The 21,088-nt window shown below is 33.5% G+C and overlaps 1 protein-coding gene across 5 annotated transcripts in view; it reads right to left on the bottom strand.

Annotated features, from left to right (window-relative positions):
* The window catches only part of LOC119075844 (neural-cadherin), a 280,539-nt gene that overhangs the window by 128,182 nt on the left and 131,269 nt on the right, over nt 1-21,088 (bottom strand). The gene's annotated exons all lie outside the window — the stretch shown is intronic.

The following is a 21,088-nucleotide window of genomic DNA, read 5'->3' as shown; positions in this document are numbered from 1 at the left end:
ATGGTAAAATAACAACCACACCCTCCACAACAATATTGTATAAAAAAAGTATTTCACCTTAAACAAAAACATTTGCTCAGCGTACAAAGTCTGGTGGTACTATCATTTTTACAGACAAAGGTAGCAGATGTGCTAACATTGTAGGAACGTTATACAATATATTAATTCATTATGCAGTCAAAAGTAGCTGCCTTGTTCCATTATACTACGTTACTTCGGAAAAGAAAACAAAAATAGATTTTCCCTAATTTGACGAGATTATAAATGATTTGAAAAGTATTTTAAGTTTGAGGAAGAATTTTTTTTTTGAATTGGGTGTTGTTTTTTGGCGATTTAGAGGGATCTGGACCGCCATTAATAGCATCAACATCTCAAAAACACATAGCACGTGCTTGTAACCATTTTTATTAACTTCAGAGCAATAACCACTCAGCCTCTTGAGATTTTCACACCGCTAACCTACACAATCCTTTTCCTTCTTTTCAACAACTCCACGAAATTTATATCTCAACGAATTGTTCATCTTATTCATCTCATACATGAAAATACCAATCGTTTATAATCTACACGATAATACGCTTTTCGTCCAGCAATTCGCATATATGCAAAGAACGAAATCAATAACATTTTACATAGCCACACAGACTTATTTAGGGTGTGTCCAATAGATGAGTAGAACGTTTTATGATGCTTGAGTCAACATTAAGCTCAACTGATTCAGTGTAAATAACAGTACTTTAATCTAACCATAATTCCACACACCATGAACACATTGAACTCTGCTGGAGAGTTTGAGAATAGCTTCTAATTCTAACTTCACAGTTTTTTTGCTGTTATTCAGTAACATCTAGGTTTGTGTTTTAACAATCCTCGATAGGATTCTTCTTTAAAAAGAGCATTTGTTTCCGAAAAGTTTCATTGATAGCATTTGGTAACAGATATTCGATCTCGCAATATTCCATTTATTCGTTACATTAATTAAGCATTGTATTGGAATGCACACAAAAAAAAGTTCACGAAAAGATTTAAATATTCGACTAGTATGTCCTGGAGACCGATGGGTAAGGTATTATGAAAAAATCGTCATATTTTAAGGTTGACTGTTTAAATGAACATTTACAGTTTTTACAAGTTCTATAAATATTGTAGAATATTACCGAAAAAAAACTGGAGATAGAGCCGTACTGTCTTTATGATTATTCATTTCAACTTCTGGATCATTATCATTAGGAAAGATAATTTAAATATTTAATAATTCAGCACCTTTGACGCTGCCTTTTCTCTGAATAAATTCTTTTGCATGGCATAATTACTTTCAAGGGAATTTCCCATGAAAATTTATTATTTCGATATAAAAAAGAATATTCGTGGATGAAAATTAAAGTGAAAAAGTTATGCAACTTGAGAAGCGTGGGATTGTTTTCTTTTTTTCGTATTCTTTTTGGCTTCTTTTTAGACAGAATGAAAATTTGGTCTGTGTGCACAAGCCTTTCTCGCATGTTCAGTAAAAACGGGATGTTTTCATTGTATTATATTTGCTATCGTTATTAATGAATTTCACCCTTTTACCCTTTTTAATTTTTTTTTTGTGTTACAAAAATATGAACAAAAATCGTTAAAACGATATTCTAAAGATCAAATAAACTTTTTTTTTCTCTCTAGTTATTGTTTGCGATAATCTTATTAAACTGACAAAAGGGAGTCAGTTGCGCTGGTACCTACTCGAGCAATCCAAATATTTTTTTTCTTATAAAAGATGGTAAAGTTTTTCGAAATATATACCGTAATTGGAGAATTTTAAGCGCAAACATATTAGATTAAATATATGTATTCAACATTAGAGTTTTGCAGATGGCGACGAAAGATTTAAATTTCCTTGTGATGATTTTTTGTTTGCATAACGATTAAACCCTAATGGGCAATTAAGTTCATTTTAATTGCCGTTAGCACTGCGATTCTAGGCTTATCTAACGCAAAAATGTGAAAGTAAAAGTTTCAAGATCTTTCAAAACAAAAAGATAAATGAAATCAATTACGTTTCGAAAGAAGAGATAAAATAGATAAGAGCATAACATTATCACATTGTAAACTGTTGGTACAGTAGAGGGATTCCGGTATCAGTTCTCTTTTCTCAATTCTATCTCAACTCTACCGATATAGTACGATTCACTATTTCACTGAAAGATGTCGCTGCAGGCTGAAGCCAATGTCAACAGAAAAGTAATTAATATACCACATCGTTCAGTGAAATAGTGAATCGCTTGAGTTGTCGTAGAACAGAGGAAATAGGACTGATGTCGTAATCATTCTCCGGTATATGATAAAAAATTATTCGAACCTAACCTATTTAGAAAGTATGGCCCAATCAGCGAAAATCGCTGGCTCTGTCGCAGATCAATCAGAACGTCATAAACATAATCACTACATGGCATTGAAACGTGACTACATATTCACTCCTATCGCTTTCGAAACGTTCGGGCCAATGGGAGAGGACACTAAGAAATTCATAAATAAAATCGGAAAACTGTTGCAACAAAAAACTGGAGAAAAGCGCTCGACAAATTTCTTGATACAACAATATTCAATAGAAATTCAGAGAGGAAACTGTGCATCAATTTTGAAAACGTTTGAAAATGACGATGCTAATGCCGTTTCAAACATATTTGATTTGTTATAAATCTAAAAACTAATTAGAATAATTTCTTTATAAAAAATTTTAATAAAATTATTTTATTTAGACCTAGTAAAGAATACTTGTTGCAATGGCCACAATGTAGCACAAATAAAGTGGAGTAGGCTCATTTCTAATGCATCGGAAATTATGTTAAAATTATCATTCGAGGTCATTCAAGAGCTTTCCTCGCCCACATCCATTCCATAAATCCTTTCATAAACGGCAAGCATATTGCGATATTAATTAAATTTGCCTTTTAGACTATTAGATTTCGATTTCGACTATTTATTTCAATACTTTTAAAATCCGAAAATACCTTTAACCAAAGACCATTTCTGAAGTATGGAACTCACCTGTAAAAAAAAGAAAAATAATGATTAGCTTCTAGTCAGACTTTAGTGTTAGTAATAAAATAATTTCAAGATTAAATATTTTGATATCAAGAATCAAGCAATCAAAGAAAGGCTAATTCGAGCAGTCTCTCAATTTTACCTATAGTGTCAGGTCTCGATTTAATGCAAAGCAACGTGTCGTCGACAAACCTACTTCAAGATGTACGGAATTAACATTTCTTTGACTGTAATGTACAACAAAATCAAATTAATAAGTTTTGATTCGAAAATTTTGATCGAAAGTTTCGCTGGTTGAAAATTAATTGATTGATTAGATTTCCAACTTTATCGAGTTTTCTATTAATGTTTGAAATGATAAGCAATAACTTCAATAATTGCTAAGGACTTAACATAATCATTTATCAATTTTAGTCGTCCCTTTCGAAAATTGTGTATTGACAAACAAATGAAAAACAAATTGTTAACATTGAGGATTCTCAAACAAATAAAATACCTGCATTGAATATTAAATACCGAATTCGAAATGAAATTATGTATAACCTGTTTCGTTCTTGCACCGTTTTACCTTTCCTATTATGTCGGTCTTCTTGTTTCATGTCTCGTTTTCACTGAGCAATTGGGTGCAACGTGACTACAACAAGTTATTTCTCACAAAAATCACACCAAAGGAAAATTAAGTTACGAACGTGTACGTACAACTGATTGAGGAAAATTCAATTTTCTTAAGTCATTTTTTTACATAAACGAGTAAAATGTGATTCTAATTTGCATCGAAGTTTGTTGCGAGGTTTGTTCCACGTAAAATGGAAGAAAAACTTTTGATAAAATAGTAAAATAGAAAGTTTTCGTGTGAGCTATGTACAAACGTCATTCCAATCTCCGTGATGAATCTTTTTCGCAAATTATAAATTATTTCACGATATCACAATAAGTAGAAAATAAAGCAAAAGGAAACGAAACTTTAATATCAAAAACCCTAACCATCACCATAATTAAACGTAATTAAATATGATCGTACGCTCTGCGTTAGGGTTACTAATAAATCAACAGCAATTCCCTCGACAAGTTTGCCCAAAATATAAAAAAAAAACCTAAAATGTAAATAACAAGAATACAAGGAATTTTATATTTTTGCTGTTCTATTTCTCTTCCGAAAAGTTGTCCCTTAAATTAGAGGCATCAGAGAAAATTTTCGGTTCTATATAACCATCATACCGCACTCCATAAGCATACACGCATAAGCAACGCACATATTTTCATATGTCTCTTTAAGTTGATGGGACGAGTTTTATTGTTTATTAGATGTGGGTCGAATATTTATGAGAGATGCTAAAAACCATGTTGGTTCACGTCATGTTGTACGAGTATAATAAATAGGAAATGTGTTCTGTATGGGTTTTTGGCATTTTGGGACATTTTCATTGGAACATTTTGGAACATGTGAATAAGAAAGCAGTAGTGAAAAAGGGACCATTATTTACAGGAAAAATATGAATTGGGCACCGATTAAGATTCTCGGATGTGTTGGGGATATTATACAGATGATTTCTATGAGAGAGTATAAGCATAATGATCATTGGGCACAGTGATGGATATTGATATGATTTTATGGAGTTTTTGCGGATGAAACATTTTGGTTGGTTTTTTTTTCTCACTTCACTAAACTTGTCAATAACGCTTTGCTAGTCATGTATACCGGGCAAAATTCATCCTGAAACCATAAATTATGAATGTGAAACAATAAATTCCGATCCGATTGGTCTTATAGATTTCATTTTGTATATATTATGTAATTAGATGCCAAAGACGCATCAATACGAAAACCAGAGAGATAAATAGAAAAACCGAAATATCGGAAATGGGTAAATGGTTTTTGTCTAATTGAATGATTGTTTGTTCATAGATGTATAGAAAATTCTGTTGTATATATTCTTATTCTTCATCAGCCCATGTTGCGGTATTGTGTTGAATTTGAGTGGGATGGGTTCAATCGAATTGTCAAGAAGAAACTTTTTGGGGCTTTTCGCAATATTTTATGTATTTATATGTGAAACATTTTCGTAACTTTTAGGTGCTTTCATCCCTTTGTTTTTGCTCAACATTTACGTTTTCGACAGCACAGCGAAATATTATTTTCGTTTTAATAAATATATATGTGTGTGTGTAATCTGAATAAAGAGCATCGCGTGTGTCAATATAAAAATATTATTTATTATTTTCGTACACTTGGTTTAACTTCAAAGAGAGAAATGATATTTTTCGGGAACATGATAAATGGGAATATTTACTTTCCTTTTATCGTACAGAATGATATGCTTTCATTGATGGTAATAATGTTTTGGAATAAACACAAGAGCTGAGAAATGCACGGATACACGACGATGAAGGCTCATGATTGTAGTCATTCAAAAATGAAATAAAAAAAAGCTTTTGCAATATGATATATCGTCGGCTATTACGACAATATTAGACATGCTTAATATTAATCATTTTCATCTGCGTTGATAGAAAACATTTTTTTTTCTTTGAACGTAGATGATGTTTTTTCTGTTGATCTTCCACATTCATAATAAACTCAGTCTGGTCATATATGTTTTCACCACAAACAGTTACATATTAGGACGAAGTACGGTGAATCCCAGTTGAAATTTACGGTTGGTGCTTAAGTAATTAATCAAAATAAAATTGCATCCAGTAAAATTAAGTGTTAAATAGTAAGCAATCGTTAGCTAAAAGAAGGATATTTTACTTGGTTTGCATAAAATTCTGCCACCAAATTTAATTAAAGACTCCGTTTCATCTATTCAAATTACCGTTCCCTTAATTTACCATTTCAGCATTCATAATTATTTATTAAAAAAGAAGCAGTCCGTACATTTTACTTACTTTTTCGTACACTTATTTCGTTTCTATAGAAATGTTATCAAACTCAAATTATCGTTTCAATTTAACTTTCTTAATTAAAAAACGAAAAGTTGAATGGGAGTATGAACGAAAAGAGAGTAATTTAAGCACTGACACAGTAATATTCTGTACATACACACTCACAGAGTGTTTTCTTTCCTTTCGCTAAACCCCATCATATACGACTTTTTTTTGATTAATCACGAAATGTATACTTGAATTGTCGAGTAATTTTTCCAGTGGAAATGTCTGGTATCTAGGCATTTAATCGCATTTTGTGAAATCATTCAAGGGTTTCTAATACAAGATTAATTTGTTGAAGTACACGATAAATTAGAAATTCAACAGGCATACTTATTGAGACAATGATAATTTCGAATTTTGTGTTTAAAAAAGCTTCAACATGAAGCAATACACTCAGTTGTTTGAATAAAATTAAGAATTCCGAAAAATAGTAAATAGAATCTGAATACGAAATTGATGACTCGTCTTGAGACGTGAATTTATTAATTACATGAACCGAAGATATCTAATGTAATGTTACATTAACGCCAAAACTTCTACTTAAACTGAAATTTCCATATTATCGAACATCCTTTAGCAAATCTAGTTAGTTAATCTTAATCATAATGTTCATGATTAGTACATGTATGCTCTCGCTGTGTAACGTAATCTACACATAGACCAGTATAACCAGTTTAATGCCACAATGTAATGAAATTCTGGTGGTTAATCGAAAAGCGTTCCATCGAATAAGATGTGATTTCGTCTCAACATGTTCTATATTCACATCCGCATAGTATCCATAAACTAATCGAATGGTTCATTTTCTTCTTCCACACTATTCCGATTATGTTGAACGTTTCGATATCAGTGAAATGAATATGTAATATTAAACTCAATCTGGAAAATGTAGCATAATACTTTGGCTGGTATTTTATGCTGCATACCCTGTATATGGCAAATACAAGAGAATTTTACCCGACGTAGAATGGAGAGGAATCGTACAAAAATTACTAAGTGTTTTTATTCAATTTTCTTTTCCAACTTTCTTATCGGCTTAGGTGATGTTGCAGAGCAGACAGAACTTATGTGTTTCTGTGAATCGTTTAACACTTCAAGTGTTTTGAATAAATCATATTCAACATGACTAGTACACTTCAAACAGAATTTACGCTACAATAAATTACCTTGATATTGAATCGATTTTCTTTTAATCTTTAATTACACAGACGAGCTCTCTGAGATTGAAGCAGTGGAATAGGGAATTGTAATAGTTAAATGATGATGATGATCCGCTTAGATGTGGAAGGAATAGGAATTTCGAATCAGAGTCTATTCCTGAGGAAACTCTATTTGTAGTAATACTTGTGAACATTGTGTTGTAACTAGGCTGAGAAAACACCGTCGATTATATCTCATTGAACTTTCGTAACTTATTACAAGCTACTTATAAATTACATAAATGTGAGGAGACAAACTTGAAAGATCAAAAGCCAAGCAGATGAAGCTAACAACTATATGACTTTCTAGTATAGAACAAGTAAACGAGAAAGCGTTGTGTATAGCTGAACGAACAATAATTAAATAATGAATGCGAATTGCGTTTGTCAATGCATGTGATGAATTCTCATTATGCCATTCACTTAAAACTCTACTGTATTATGGCTTGACAAAATTCAGTTGATGCTATGCGGAGTATATAAAGCGGTGTGTATGAATTGGAATGTACATATAAATTAGACAGCGCACATAGTTCTACAAGTATTGCGAGAATAATGAGATTCGTTTTGATGAGTTGGTGTGTGAGGTTGAATTAATGTATGCAAAGCAATTTTGTTAATTAATGAGCAAACGGGCTAAAACGAAGTTCAAAATGTTTGACTATAACGAAATTCGAAGTTTTATGTAAATTCAGACGATTTTGTACAATAAGCTTTTTCCTTTCCGTTGAAGTATATATCATATCAGCTAATAAGAAATTCTGGATTACAATATTCTATGGACATTCGATTGAAACAAAATCCTTCGGGTAAAATTTAGACCATTATTGGGACAGTTACTGCGAATCGGAGACCGCACTTTTCATAATTCGAGTACTTATGTTAATATCCTCAGCATGTTTCCATACTCCGCGGAATGGGAGTGGAAAGCACCACTCAGCTTCGCCTTACAGAAAAATGGAACTTTTCAACTTCCTATCCCTCGTTATGTAAATGTCTATTAATTTAATTGATGATCCGAAGCTATTTACGTTTTTTTTTAATCTAAAAATATTTATCTGTTCGAGGTTTCTCTCTCTCAAATTAACTTTATACCAAGCTTTATACATTAGCCCTCATCGAATTGAATACACCTTATCTCGGCGATTTGTTATTTCTATACATCTTTTACGTTTTGCTCCCGTTCATGCGGCAATATCTGTTTATTTTGACTCTATATAGATGGTAAACTATTTGTAACATTCTATTTCCTATCATTTGTTTTTTCCTCATCTTGGGCGTAGAAATAATATCCTTTAGCCATATCCATCAACCTTTACAAAAACATAATACAGCATCTCTTTAAATGCTCTCTGATATCAATCAGTTTTTCGGCTGTGTGACAAAGTATCTTTATTTATACAAGGGTTAATTGCTTTTACTCAAGTTCATGTTTTCTACGTATACGTTGTCAGCGAAATTGGTTCATTTCATTCATCAATCATTGGCTGACAACTTGGTAATATACTCGATGTAAGTATATATAATAACATAATAAAATTAAGAATAATTGATGATAAATTATATGGCAAAGAAACTATGACGACAACAAGATTTACTACTTTTGTTAGTTGATTTTGTCAAAACCATCAAAATGTAGTGCCATTTTATCATTTCTCATTTCTTTTCAAGTGCTGTACTATTACTCACTTTATAGGAATTGGTGAGTTTCAGCCTCGGTTTAAGCACACAATGCTGTGGATTTCTTTTTATGAATCTATACCAGTCTGCCAATCGTAACATCGTCGCCAAGTTGACAAAAAATTAGATGGATGATTACTGTTTTTCATATTTAATACATCTCCTTTACAATTTCAGGCAAATACTCGCATTACGTCGATTTCTCGTACATTCAGGACCTGTGCATGTGCATTGCACAGTCTGTAACAATATATTTGACTTATCGTTTTTACAAAGACTATGAAACAAACATAATTTGAAAGCTACAAAAGAACAAGCAACTGCGCAAATGTTTGACATCTTTGCATTATGCACATGTTAGAGTAAATTCTTTGTTGCTTTTGATTTCGAGATTAAATTTTAAAAAATTCAATTGCTCTTCGTAGCGGATATCTTGTTTGATGTTCGTGGAAAATTTACTCACAGCTAAAGATATATGCTTGTTTGTTCGCTTGGAAATTCAACATTTCCAATTCGAGTTCGCGTCATATTTGATTTTTAACCAGCTGAGTATATATATTGCAAGTTATGCATATCAAAATATACGTTCACTAGAGAACGGATACCGTAGCTCGAGCCAATAACAGATATATGTTTTGTAGTGTTTCAGTAGGTGTTGCCACAACAGTGAAATTTATTCGAGGAATTTAAATTATTGGTTTTTTCTTCGTGCCTTTGCAATCATGTCATATTTGTATCTCTACTCTACCTAACAGCTGCAGTCAACCATAACGTTTCTTTGAAATTTATACGTTTTCTTTGCCAAACATTGTAGGAATTCGTTATTTCATAAGAAGGTTATATTGAATTTCTGAATTCTTTTTTTCGAACAACGTCATGTGTACACATCATCCACATGGAAAGCTTTAAAAAAGTATGCATGCGAATGAACACAAAGCAAAAATAAATCTCTATTAAACTGCAACAGGAGAGGGATTACTGCATCAGTTCTCTTTCCTCTATTCTATGTCAACTTTGCCGACAGAGTACGATTCACTATTTCACTGAAAGATGTCGCTGCAAGTTGCAGCCTGCAACAAAGCCATGGACAATACAGAAAAATACAAACAATATTGGCAAGCCAATATAGGGCCGATTAAAAAACTAAACCCAAGATGGCATTTTATTTGACTAAAATCTGTCGAATAAAAAGTTAATTGGCTTTGTTGACATCTTTCGGTGAAATAGTGAACCGTACTCTATCGGTAGAGTTGACATAGAATAGAGGAAAGAAAACTGATGCCTTAATCCCTCTCCTGGAATGAACCATGAACCACGTTATAATGCGTCATAAAGAGATGTAACACATTTATGTAAATTGTAAATATTTCAAATCCATCCACTTCATAGATCTGTCGTGTAAAACACCGCTCACATAAAGCTTTTCATATCGAGGAAAAATTTTACAATGAAAGAGCTCACGTAAGAACTGAATAAATCGTTCTAGACGTTTGAAAATGGAACATTAACAAAAAATGTTAGCAAAGATTTACAGAACTGTCAGTCAAACGAACTCGTTACAAAGTGTTATTTCAACCACAGTGCATTGTGTTGATTTTGAATGTGTCGATGACCGAACCAGTCGGTCAGAGATTTTCATCTTAAAATAATATTCACTGACAGTATAACTTCATAATTAGTGTGCCATCATTTACTTTTGAATTTGATCCAATATACATAGAACCACATTGTAGAATTTACTGAGCTTCCACAAATAATATTAAAAGAGTCAGAAGATTATTTTTTCCGCCAAAGTTGCAGCACAATTCAGTGGCAGTGGAAAAAAGTCAATCCACGTTCTTGGCAAAAAGAAAAATTAGCTGCTATATTTTTGTAAGTGACAAATTGAAGTAATATTTTACATTACAAAGCAAAGAAAATAAATTCGCTGTGAATAGTCTTGTCAAGAACATTCCGCATTTTCTTTACAAAAAAAAATCTCATAACGTTTTGCCGCCGTTGAGTAAAAATCTGCTTTGTATAATTAAAACTTCATTAAGCCAAAATAATACCAAGACATGACATCCCTTAACTTTTAAAAAGTGTATCATTAAGGTTCACTTCAGTGTCACAGAACTTGAAGTTGGTAATGTAAAATGAATTCAAGAAGCAAAACATTTTTTGATGCCAGAAAAATGAAATTTATCATACGAACAATGTCGCGCTTTTTCGTCCATAAAATTAGGGTTGAACGAATCCAAATTCCCTTTATTGATATTTGATTATTTACGAGAAATTTATGTATGACAGAAGAGGGCAAATCTTTCAATGTTCCGAATAAAGTCATTTAATGTTGCTAACTATTTGGACATATTAAACAGATCGAATGAGATAACCATTGGCTCACCACTATTGTTTTGCGAAATAAACGATTAATTTGGACCTTCAACGGGTGTTACTGTTTCGAAAGACTTTCTGTTAAAATTACTTACGAAAAATTGAAATTACTAAACGAACTCGATGAATAGATACATAAAAGGTAAACACAAAAAATTCTTGATTACTTTTTTACCTCTCGTTTAAAAACGACTTTTGAAAAATTAAGTAACGCATAATAGACTTCACACGGATGACAGCCTTTTCTTGGGTTTGTTTGATTCTCACCACTTACCTCTTACAGTACACAAGAGGAAAAGAATAAAATGACAAGACAAGACAAAAAAATAATTTCCTTTTCGAATAAATAATATTTTAATTCAAAACGTTTTACTTTTCCCATTTTTCTTTTCCTTTCACTGGCATCTTGTATACCAAAATATAACGTTGTAAACGCAGTGATTTTACCGAAGATTATTCCTTATTATGGTAGGAACTTTTTTTAAATAAAAAAACAACTGAATTTTAGAAGCTGGTTCTCATTTATGTTCGTTTTAATTAAAGGAGTTTGTTAAAAGTTCGCCTGATGAAAGCTTTTATTGTGGATTATTATAAAATTCTATAGTGCTCTCCAGTTTGCCATGTTCATGATTTTATTTTCAGTGAGTTTATTTTATTTGATTTTTTTTTAATATTCGGGCTGATTGGTCCGAATAATAAAACAAAATCCGTGTTGAACTTCAAATTTATTTTTATTTGTTAAATAAATGCCGCAAAAGTTAATTCCGTAATACTTTAATTAAACTTTAACCGAATTTATTTACCTTCATTTATATTCGAAATAATTTCACGAAGCAATTTAATAAGCGACAATGATAATTATAAATAAAAACCGCAAAAATGATGAAAAATTTATTGAAAAATGGAAATTTGATTTTTTTGTGATTATTTGGTTTAAAGTCAATTGTAAAAATTACATGCATCAAAAACCCCAGATAAAATTTGTGTGTTTTGATATATCCAAGTTTCGATATTGAAATGGACTACTTTTAACCCGTCGATACAATAATACGATTTTTTGTCGTGATTTTGACGAGATCTGGTTCGTTGTTTTACGCACACCATATGTTGCTTGCATTGGCATTGGCGATTTAACATCTAGTGCGTAAAACCACACGTTTTCAATATATGTCCTCTGTAGGTTTGAAACTCCCTATTCTTGGAGTAAATTGCCTATGCCTAGCTAGGCAGTTTTCTGCATATTTCCATACGTGCTTCAACAATACGAATATTCCTTGTAACCATCAGCATACTATTTGATTACAAGTAATCTATACATATAAATCTGAACGTAGGGGCACCACGACGCCCCTCGGCGCACCTCGGAGCACCACGGCGCACCTCGGGGCACCTCGGAGCACCTTGGAGCACCTTGGAGCACCTCGGGGCACAATGTGGCCTCCTAGTGGTCAGCCGGTCAGCCGTCCGAGGCCATTTTTAGAAATCGGCCTCCGACTGATCATCCGGTCAGTCCTCCGAGGCAGATTTTCAAACTCGGCCTCCAACGATTCAGCCGGTCAGACCTCCGACGACATTTTTTTAAAATCGGCCTCCTAGAAGCCAGCGGGTCAGTTCTCTGAGGTCGTTTTTCAAAATCGATCTCCGACAGATCAGCCAGTCAGCCCAGCAAGGCCCTTTTGAAAATCGTCCTCCTAGAATTTAGTGGGTCAGCTCTCCGCGACCGTTTTTTAAAATAGACCTTCTACAGATCAGCCGGTCAGTCCTCAGATCGCGGGGGAAACAACACGAGCGAATGGTGGGACAGTGTTAAGCGAATAATGAACGAATAATGGCGAAAAATGAGCGAATGAAGGCGAATAATGGGGAAATAATAGGCGAAAAGTGGGAGAATGACCAAACGGTGTGACAAGATTTTCCATTGTTGTTTCCCCCTCGTCTCAGATGCCATTCTTCATAATCGCCTTCGACGGAACGGCATGTTAGACAGTAGAAGGTGATTTTCGAAAACTACATTTGAATTTCTTTCGGTTTTTCAAAATCTGTCTCAGATGAATCAGCTAGCAGAAGCTCAGAGTCGGCGCGCATCCTGATGGAACAGTGTGTTAGGCTATCGATGTCGACTCGAAAACCGCTCCCCCTGTCATTTTTCAAAAACAGCATTATCAGAAATCAGCTAGAAAGATTCTGCCTCAATCTCGAGTAACCTTTCCAAACAATTTTCGCGAACTTTTTACCCCGTACGAGGTGCGAACAATCTGCCTTGAGTAAAGGAATATATTTAAGTATGACTACAGACTACGAATCTGCAAAAAAAAATTGAATATACGCGTTGGTCGGTCGCGATTTCAAAACGGTTTTTTTTAATTAAAATTGTGGCTTGGGGTTCGTAGATGAGCAAAATTGTTAGAAGGGGCCCAATATATCATGTTTTCGAGCATTTTTGAGATTTTTCAAACTTTTTCGATTATATTTGCAAACTTGTAGATCACACAATAATTATAAAGCCGAAAAGCCGAAAAAGCAAAGAAATAACTACACGAATCTGAAACTAAACAGTTTATGAAGTTCGGTACAATAGATCAGAGTAGGCAGAGTAATGGTTAAAATGTTACTGTTTCATGGTCAAGGTCTCAGAAATTTGTGAGTAAAATAAAGGCAAAATAGCAAAAAGTTGGAAAAAAATTATCAATCTCGTTTTCCGGGATTTTTCATTAGCCACACGTGATGCTATGGACAATATTTTACTAATAATACTTTCTCGAGTTGATTGTGAGATTGGTTCAACTACTTCCCAAAGTCCATAGAAACCTTTTGTAATAGGTAATCCATTTATCGTGGTTCGCCAGAAGCTTTTCGCATATTAGTTAGGGAAAAGTTCCATTGAGAAGCACATATCTAATCTAACAAATATTGCACAAAATGGGCCAAGCAGTGGCCTCAGTGCACGTTTCTGTGTAGTAATGTAGAGAACAACTATTTTTAATTAAAAAAAGACAAATACTTGTTTGGTCAAAACTCTTGGGCCCAGTGCGACCCGGCTGTTCAATTTGTATGTTGTACGGCTATCTAGCACCACACGACGCGGCCGAAGGCCGCGTACCAGTGCTAGTACTTATATATTATTGGAAGAGACTATTGGCACCGGGTGCCAATAGTCTCTTTATAATACTGTGGCTAATGGCACCGGGTGACAATAGTCTCTTAATAATACTGTGGCTAATGGCACCAGAAACCAATAGTCTCTTTATTATACTGTGGCTAATGGCACCAGGCGAGGAGTGGCTCACTTCCTTTGATTAACATGATTAACCAGTGATTACAAGTTGATTACCCTCTGATTAATAAGGTCAAACATCACCAATCAGCTACAAATCATGATTTTTTAATGTAAAACAGTCTTTTACCCAAATAATCACGGTTACTCGCTGTTTTAAATTTTTCGTAATCGAAGTGAGCAACCCCTCGGCACCATGTGCCAATAGTCTCTTTATTATACAGTGGTTAATAGCACCAGGTGCCGAGGGGTTGCTCACTTCGATTACGAAAAATTTTAAACAGCGATTAACCGTGATTACTTGGGTAAAAGACTGTTTTACATTAAAAAAATCATGATTTGTAGCTGACTGGCGATGTTTGACCTTGTTAATCAGTGATTGATCAGCTGTTAATCACTGGTTAATCACATTAACCACTGCGTAATCATGTTAATCAAAAGAAGTGAGCCACAGTATAATAAAGAGACTATTGTCACCCGGTACCATTAGCCACAGTTATATAAAGAGACTATTGGCACCCGGTGCCAATAGCATATTCATATATTATATTGAGTAATAACTATGTGTTGGATAGCTAGGATAGCATTTGAATTTAATTAATTACGAAACAAAGATAACGCAATATAATTGCCATTATTATAACAGAAAAAATATAAATCTTTTTCCGCAAAGAACCAAAAAATCATTCATCCATTTTGATTTTGTGATCTAATAAATCTTCTTACTTTTACGTTTTACCATTCCCATATTTCGTGAATGATTTGTGAATGAAAATGGAAAATGATGTTCATTTATAAACTGTATATTTTATTCCAATCATTTTCATCAACATCTAATACTCTAATACTCTAATACGCTCGCTGCTCGGTGTGTTACAAACGGTATTATATATGTTATGTTATGTTATATAGTGTACACATGATGTGTTGCATAACATGATGACCTATATCAAATAAATTGCGGTTCTCATTTATTCGTTCAGAGTAACATACCTCTACGATTTTCATTGTGCTCGTACGTGACATTTTATGAGAAAAGTTTATTATTGTTTTTGGGAAATATTTTTGAGACTCTAACTGTTGGAATTTGTATGTATAAAATTCAAGCTGTAACGTGAAAAGCGTCTAGAATAAAACCATTGGAAATGAAAATTAATGATTTTTAACGATTTTATTCCAGTCGCTTTTGTTTCTTTGTTTGAAAACACATAATGTGGAGACGTTTATCTGAGAGATTCATTGCTAACTAATGAATGTGATAACAGGGCGACAGACATCTATGTATTTTAAATTGATTACTGTTGTCCAATGAAAATGTTGAAATGTTGAAAAGGATTGTATGTTCAAAGATGAAGCTTTTTGTTTATGGTGGTATTAATGGAGTGAATCAGAGTACAAAAGCATACAATACAATGAATTCGAGTATTGAGTCAAAGATTTTAATTAAATCACAGAACGAAGGCCCATCCTCCACATTATTGTTAATTTATCAAGACTAAATTTTGACTAACAGCAAGTATTCCTCAGATATGTAGACTGAGATTCAGATTGTATGTCCCCTGATCTCTGATCGGTAACATAATTTATTTCGCCATTCCCGCTACCGTCACTAAAATCGAATTTTATCGTACCAATCAATATATTAACGAAATAATAATACATTAAGTGACCAGAACATCTGCTGGAGAGATATCAATATTCATTATTGAATTATTTATTCCTCCATCAACAAGCACCTAATGTACATTGTCACCACATTGCACTGAACGGCACGTACATCTGAACATATATTTAAGATTTCGTTATTTATATTTACAACGAAACAGAATTCTGACAATCAATTTGTCACTTAAGGTTATCTGTCGTTATGTGTATACGTACGCTTTTGAATAATGTTCTACGTGGGTAACCATGTAACCATCGTATAATATAGAACTTACAGTACAATAATATAAAGTTTAATTAAAGCTTTGTAGAAGCAGGTTAATTTCGACCGGCTGTAAAATCTCTCCGGATTACAGACATTCATGTCGAAAGACCTGGTGAATATTTATAACGGCCAGGCTTTGTTAATGTCTGTTTCTGCTGTGATTGTATTTACACATGTGCCGAGAACGGGACGGTCGGTTAATAATTATGATCAAATTCGTTGTATACAATGATATTATTCAAACAAAAACAAAATATGGCTGTTGCACTGCAATATACACTTAGAGATATACTAGTAGGGTATTGTGGAAATGCAAATGAATGATTTTGTATTGTGTGTCTGAATATGGATAACCTAAAATTTTGTTATTACCTTCTGCTTACATTGCATGTATTATATATGTTCATAATTGAGAAATTGCCGTCAGAAATGAAAGGAGTGCATGTAGTATAAAGCCACAACGCATTAAATTGTTGGAAATTTATATATTCATTTAATTTATTCCTGAATCCAATTTACGGATGTGATGGTAAGGTGTATTGAAAAAACTTTCACACGTTTTCATTTCTCGTTAAGTTACTCGATGGTACAAAAGTGAATGAGGCCGCACTCAATTTCTTAATTAAATCGGAAAATTTTCCTTTGAAAACAATTTAAATTTATTTTCCACTAGCAAAACATTGTTTGAAAAGTACCTGCGAAGGTTTTTTTTTAATTGCATTGCAACACTAAATTTCATATTACAATTGCTGGTAAACATAAACATTCCGCTGATATAACATTTTGAAAGAATTCACTAAACGTGACAATAGATTGTTTGTAATATGAGTGCGATTTCAACGTTCGGAACGAGTTTCCTATGTCTTTCTAGCAAGTAGTTGGTGAGTATTTTCAAAAGCTACACAGTGAAAAGGAGGATAGTATCACAAACGCAGTAACACCATGAGAATTTAAGGCCTGTCATAGGGAAATGACAGGACAATTTCACAAAAATGTAGTGAAAAATTTATCACAAAAATTCACCGAAAAAATTCAAAGAAATTCACCTCTTATGCGTGCCATTGTAGTCGGGCCTGACAGAGAATTATTAGAGCTCGTTAGAGGTTTGTCAAAGCTCAGTGGAGAATTATTAGAGCTCAGTGGAGGACCCGCCTGAAGTAGTTGCAAAATTCGTAAAAGGAAAATGTTTTCAGCAACAACTTTTGCAACTACTTCAACTACTACGCCTGAAGTAGCTGCAAAAGTAGTTGCGAAATTTGTAAAGGGAAAATGGTTCTTACAACTTCCTTAGCAACTACTTCAAAAGGCTCTTACGAGAGGTTACAGTCGTAATAAATGCTCCCCCATCATTTAAAGAATATCCGCTTAGCTCTCGTAAAGCTTCGAAAAACGGTCGGTGAACATTATTAAATGTCAACTGTCAACTGTTTGATGATTTTAAAAAAATGTCGGACACTTTTATGAAAGAAATGTTTTACCGCCGAACATTCATTCTAGTACTTCGAGTGTCACAATTGTGTCGAAATATTTTCTGTGATTTTGTCGCGACAAAACAAAAAAAACTTTTTCTTCCTGAAGTACCAAAACCGTCACAAGAAGAGTACCATGGGAGTTATGGGCTGAACTGTCAAACTTTTAATTAAAGGGTTGCCGCCTTTTATTGGTCATTAATTACTTTATTGCTTTATATAAGCGGTAAATTTCCTTTATATAACCGCTTTATATTAAAGAGATTACCGCTTTTTATTGTACATTAATTACTTTATATAAGCATCAAATTTTCTTTATATCGCCGCTTTATATAAGCGGTAAATTTCACTTTATATCACAACATTATATAAAGAGATTGCCGCTTTTTATCACACATTAATTACTTTATATAAGCGCCAACTTTTCTTTATATCACCGCATTATATAAGTGGTAAATTTCCTTTATATCACCACTTTATATATGCGGTGTATTTCATTTATATAACAGTGATACCACTTTATATACGCGGCGCATATCCTTTTGTGTTATTTTCACTTATTCTAGGCGGTATAGTCACAGTACCTTTTACTATAGGCGGTGTATATCCTTTGCAAAGACTATACGCACATATACTCCGTGTATAAACGGTGTTTCTGTTAAGTCCTTTGTGTTGAATAGTTTGTGAGAATATCGTTTTTTTTTTCTTTTTAAGTCGGTGTATATTCTCAGATGTGTTCCTAGAAGGAAAAATTGTCTGTGGAATAGATCCGTGTGAACGTTGATTTTTTCTCACATTTTTGGTGATATTTTCTGTATAAAAAGGACTCGGTGCAGAACGAACAGCACAGTCTATTTCTGGATAGAGGTACGATAGGTTGTACTTGTGTTTTGGTTTTTTTGTTGTTATTATTATTTTTTGAATATTTTGCGAAGATAAAAAAGTAGTTGCTGTCATCAAATTGTTTTTGTCTATATTTGAGTGACACCTGGTGCTGAGAGTTTCTGGTAGCTGAAAAAGGTTTATGAAAATATAAAATCTAATTCGTTGAGAGAAAATATCGGATTAGTAAAACTAATTAGGGTGAGTAAAACAAAAATCCATCCAAGAAAAATCTTGGTGGAAAAAAATCTCACAAAACGATTCTAACAAGAAAAGAAAAAATCGCATCAGAAAACTATTTAAACTAATTTGTGTTGAAACAGCTGACTTTGTAAAAAATGGATGCACGGAACGACCATCCTATTTGTGAAGAGGTCCATGCACCCACTGAGAGAGGTGACTGGTTCTGGTATACAATACGGTAGTGGCCAATCTGGTAATGTTGTAAGTACGAATGCAGCTGTAGATTCGAGTGGTGCGTGGTTGAGTAATCTTTGCGATTGTGCACCTACTACTGGCCAATATATACCCGGACAAGGAGTATTGAATATGCCTCATGAGAGAATGTTGGTTTTTTCTTTAAAAGTCGGTTCATATTCTCAGATGTGTCTTAGAAGGAAAAGTTGCCTGTAGAATAGGTTCATGTGAGTGTTTGTTCTTTCTCATAGTCTTTGTGATATTTTCTGTATAAAAAGGTACCGCACCGAGTGTGTGAAGTTCCTATTCAAAGCACCTAGCAGGGTAATAGAGGATTTTACATGTCAAATAGAGTAGATTTTTGATACCAATAATACCATTAGCAGCCTTAATGGTAATTTTGCAATGACATTATGAAAAAAAGGTATTCGCATACTTCGATTAAAGTACTACTTTATTTTTTTCTATTACTCTGCTAGGTGCTTTGGCCTATTTCTAGATGTGTTCTGTGAAGGAAAATTTGGTTTATGAATAGTTCCATGGGAACGATGGTCCCTTCTCACAGTTTTAATTATATTTTGTCTTAATAAGGCCTCTATGTTGAAGGATCAGCACAGTCTTTTTCAGTTGCGGCAATTTGTACTTGCCTTTTCGTTTGAGTTCATATATGCTGTTGTATTGCTATGTTTTTTGTGACAAGTGGAGAGCCAATAAAAATTAGCTGACAAAGCTTGCGGAGAAGTGACATTTAGTTGGAAAAATTTTGTAGGATCAGTTTCTATTGTATTTTCCTACATCATTGTGACTCGTATGCAGCGCCGATATCGTCCATAGAACCATGGTTCTTTTTCTCAAACTGTGAGAAACTGTCTTTAAAATAAAAATATTTGAATATAAAACGACCCTGTGTAGTGAGATCGATACAGTTTTGTTCTGGGGTTCGTAGAGTCAGGCTGTTTGCATTTTCACCAAACTAAAAAAAAATAAGTGGTGAAAACAAGGCGTACGATTCTGAATTCTGACTATTTGGAAGGTAAGGACAAATTTTCTGATTGCAAATACTATATAACTGCACTACTATGCAGACGATCAGTGAAGATCCTGTTTTGCATAAGCTGTGTTTCTTCAATGTCTTTTGTATTGAATATAACTCTTGAGAGAATGTCAGTTTTTTTAATTCGGTACATATTCTCAGATGTGCCTTAGAAGGGGAAAAAAATGTCTGTGAATGTTGGTTCTTTCTTAGATTTTTTGTGATATTTTCTGTATAAAAAGGAGACGGTCCAGTATGAACAGCACAGCCTATTTCTGTGTTCTGTGAAGGAAAATTGAGTTTATGAATACTTCCATGGGAACGATGGTTCTTTCTCACAATTTCGATAATATTTTGGCATAAAACGGACTCTATGTAGAAGGACCAGCACAGTCTATTTCTGTTGTGGCATGCTCTCCTTGCCTTCTCGTTTGATTGTAGAATTGTTGTTGTCTTGTTATGTTTTTGTGACAAGTGGAAGTGGAAGGTCATTAAAAATAAGCTGACAAGGCTTGCGGAGTGACATTTAGTTGCAAAATTTTTGTAGGATCAATTTCTTTAGTATTTTTCATACATCACGATTCGTACACATCGCCGATATCGTCCATAGTTCCAATTAAATAATGGTTCTTTTTTTCAAACTGTGCGAAACTGTCTTTAAAATGGACATATTTGAATATGAAACGACCCTGTGAAGTGAGATCAGTACAGTTTTGTTCTGGGGTTCGTAGAGGCAGGTTGTTTGCATTTTTACGAAACTAATAATATCAGTGGTGAAAACAAGGTGACAATTTGGAAGGTAAGAAGAAATTTTCTGTTGTAAAACTTTATGAAGAACAGTACTGAAAGGGGGTACTGATAAATGAACATCTT

Source organism: Bradysia coprophila, unplaced genomic scaffold, assembly GCF_014529535.1.
Source record: "Bradysia coprophila strain Holo2 unplaced genomic scaffold, BU_Bcop_v1 contig_232, whole genome shotgun sequence".
Lineage (NCBI taxonomy): Eukaryota > Metazoa > Arthropoda > Insecta > Diptera > Sciaridae > Bradysia > Bradysia coprophila.
This window is presented reverse-complemented; position numbering and strand designations above follow the sequence as displayed.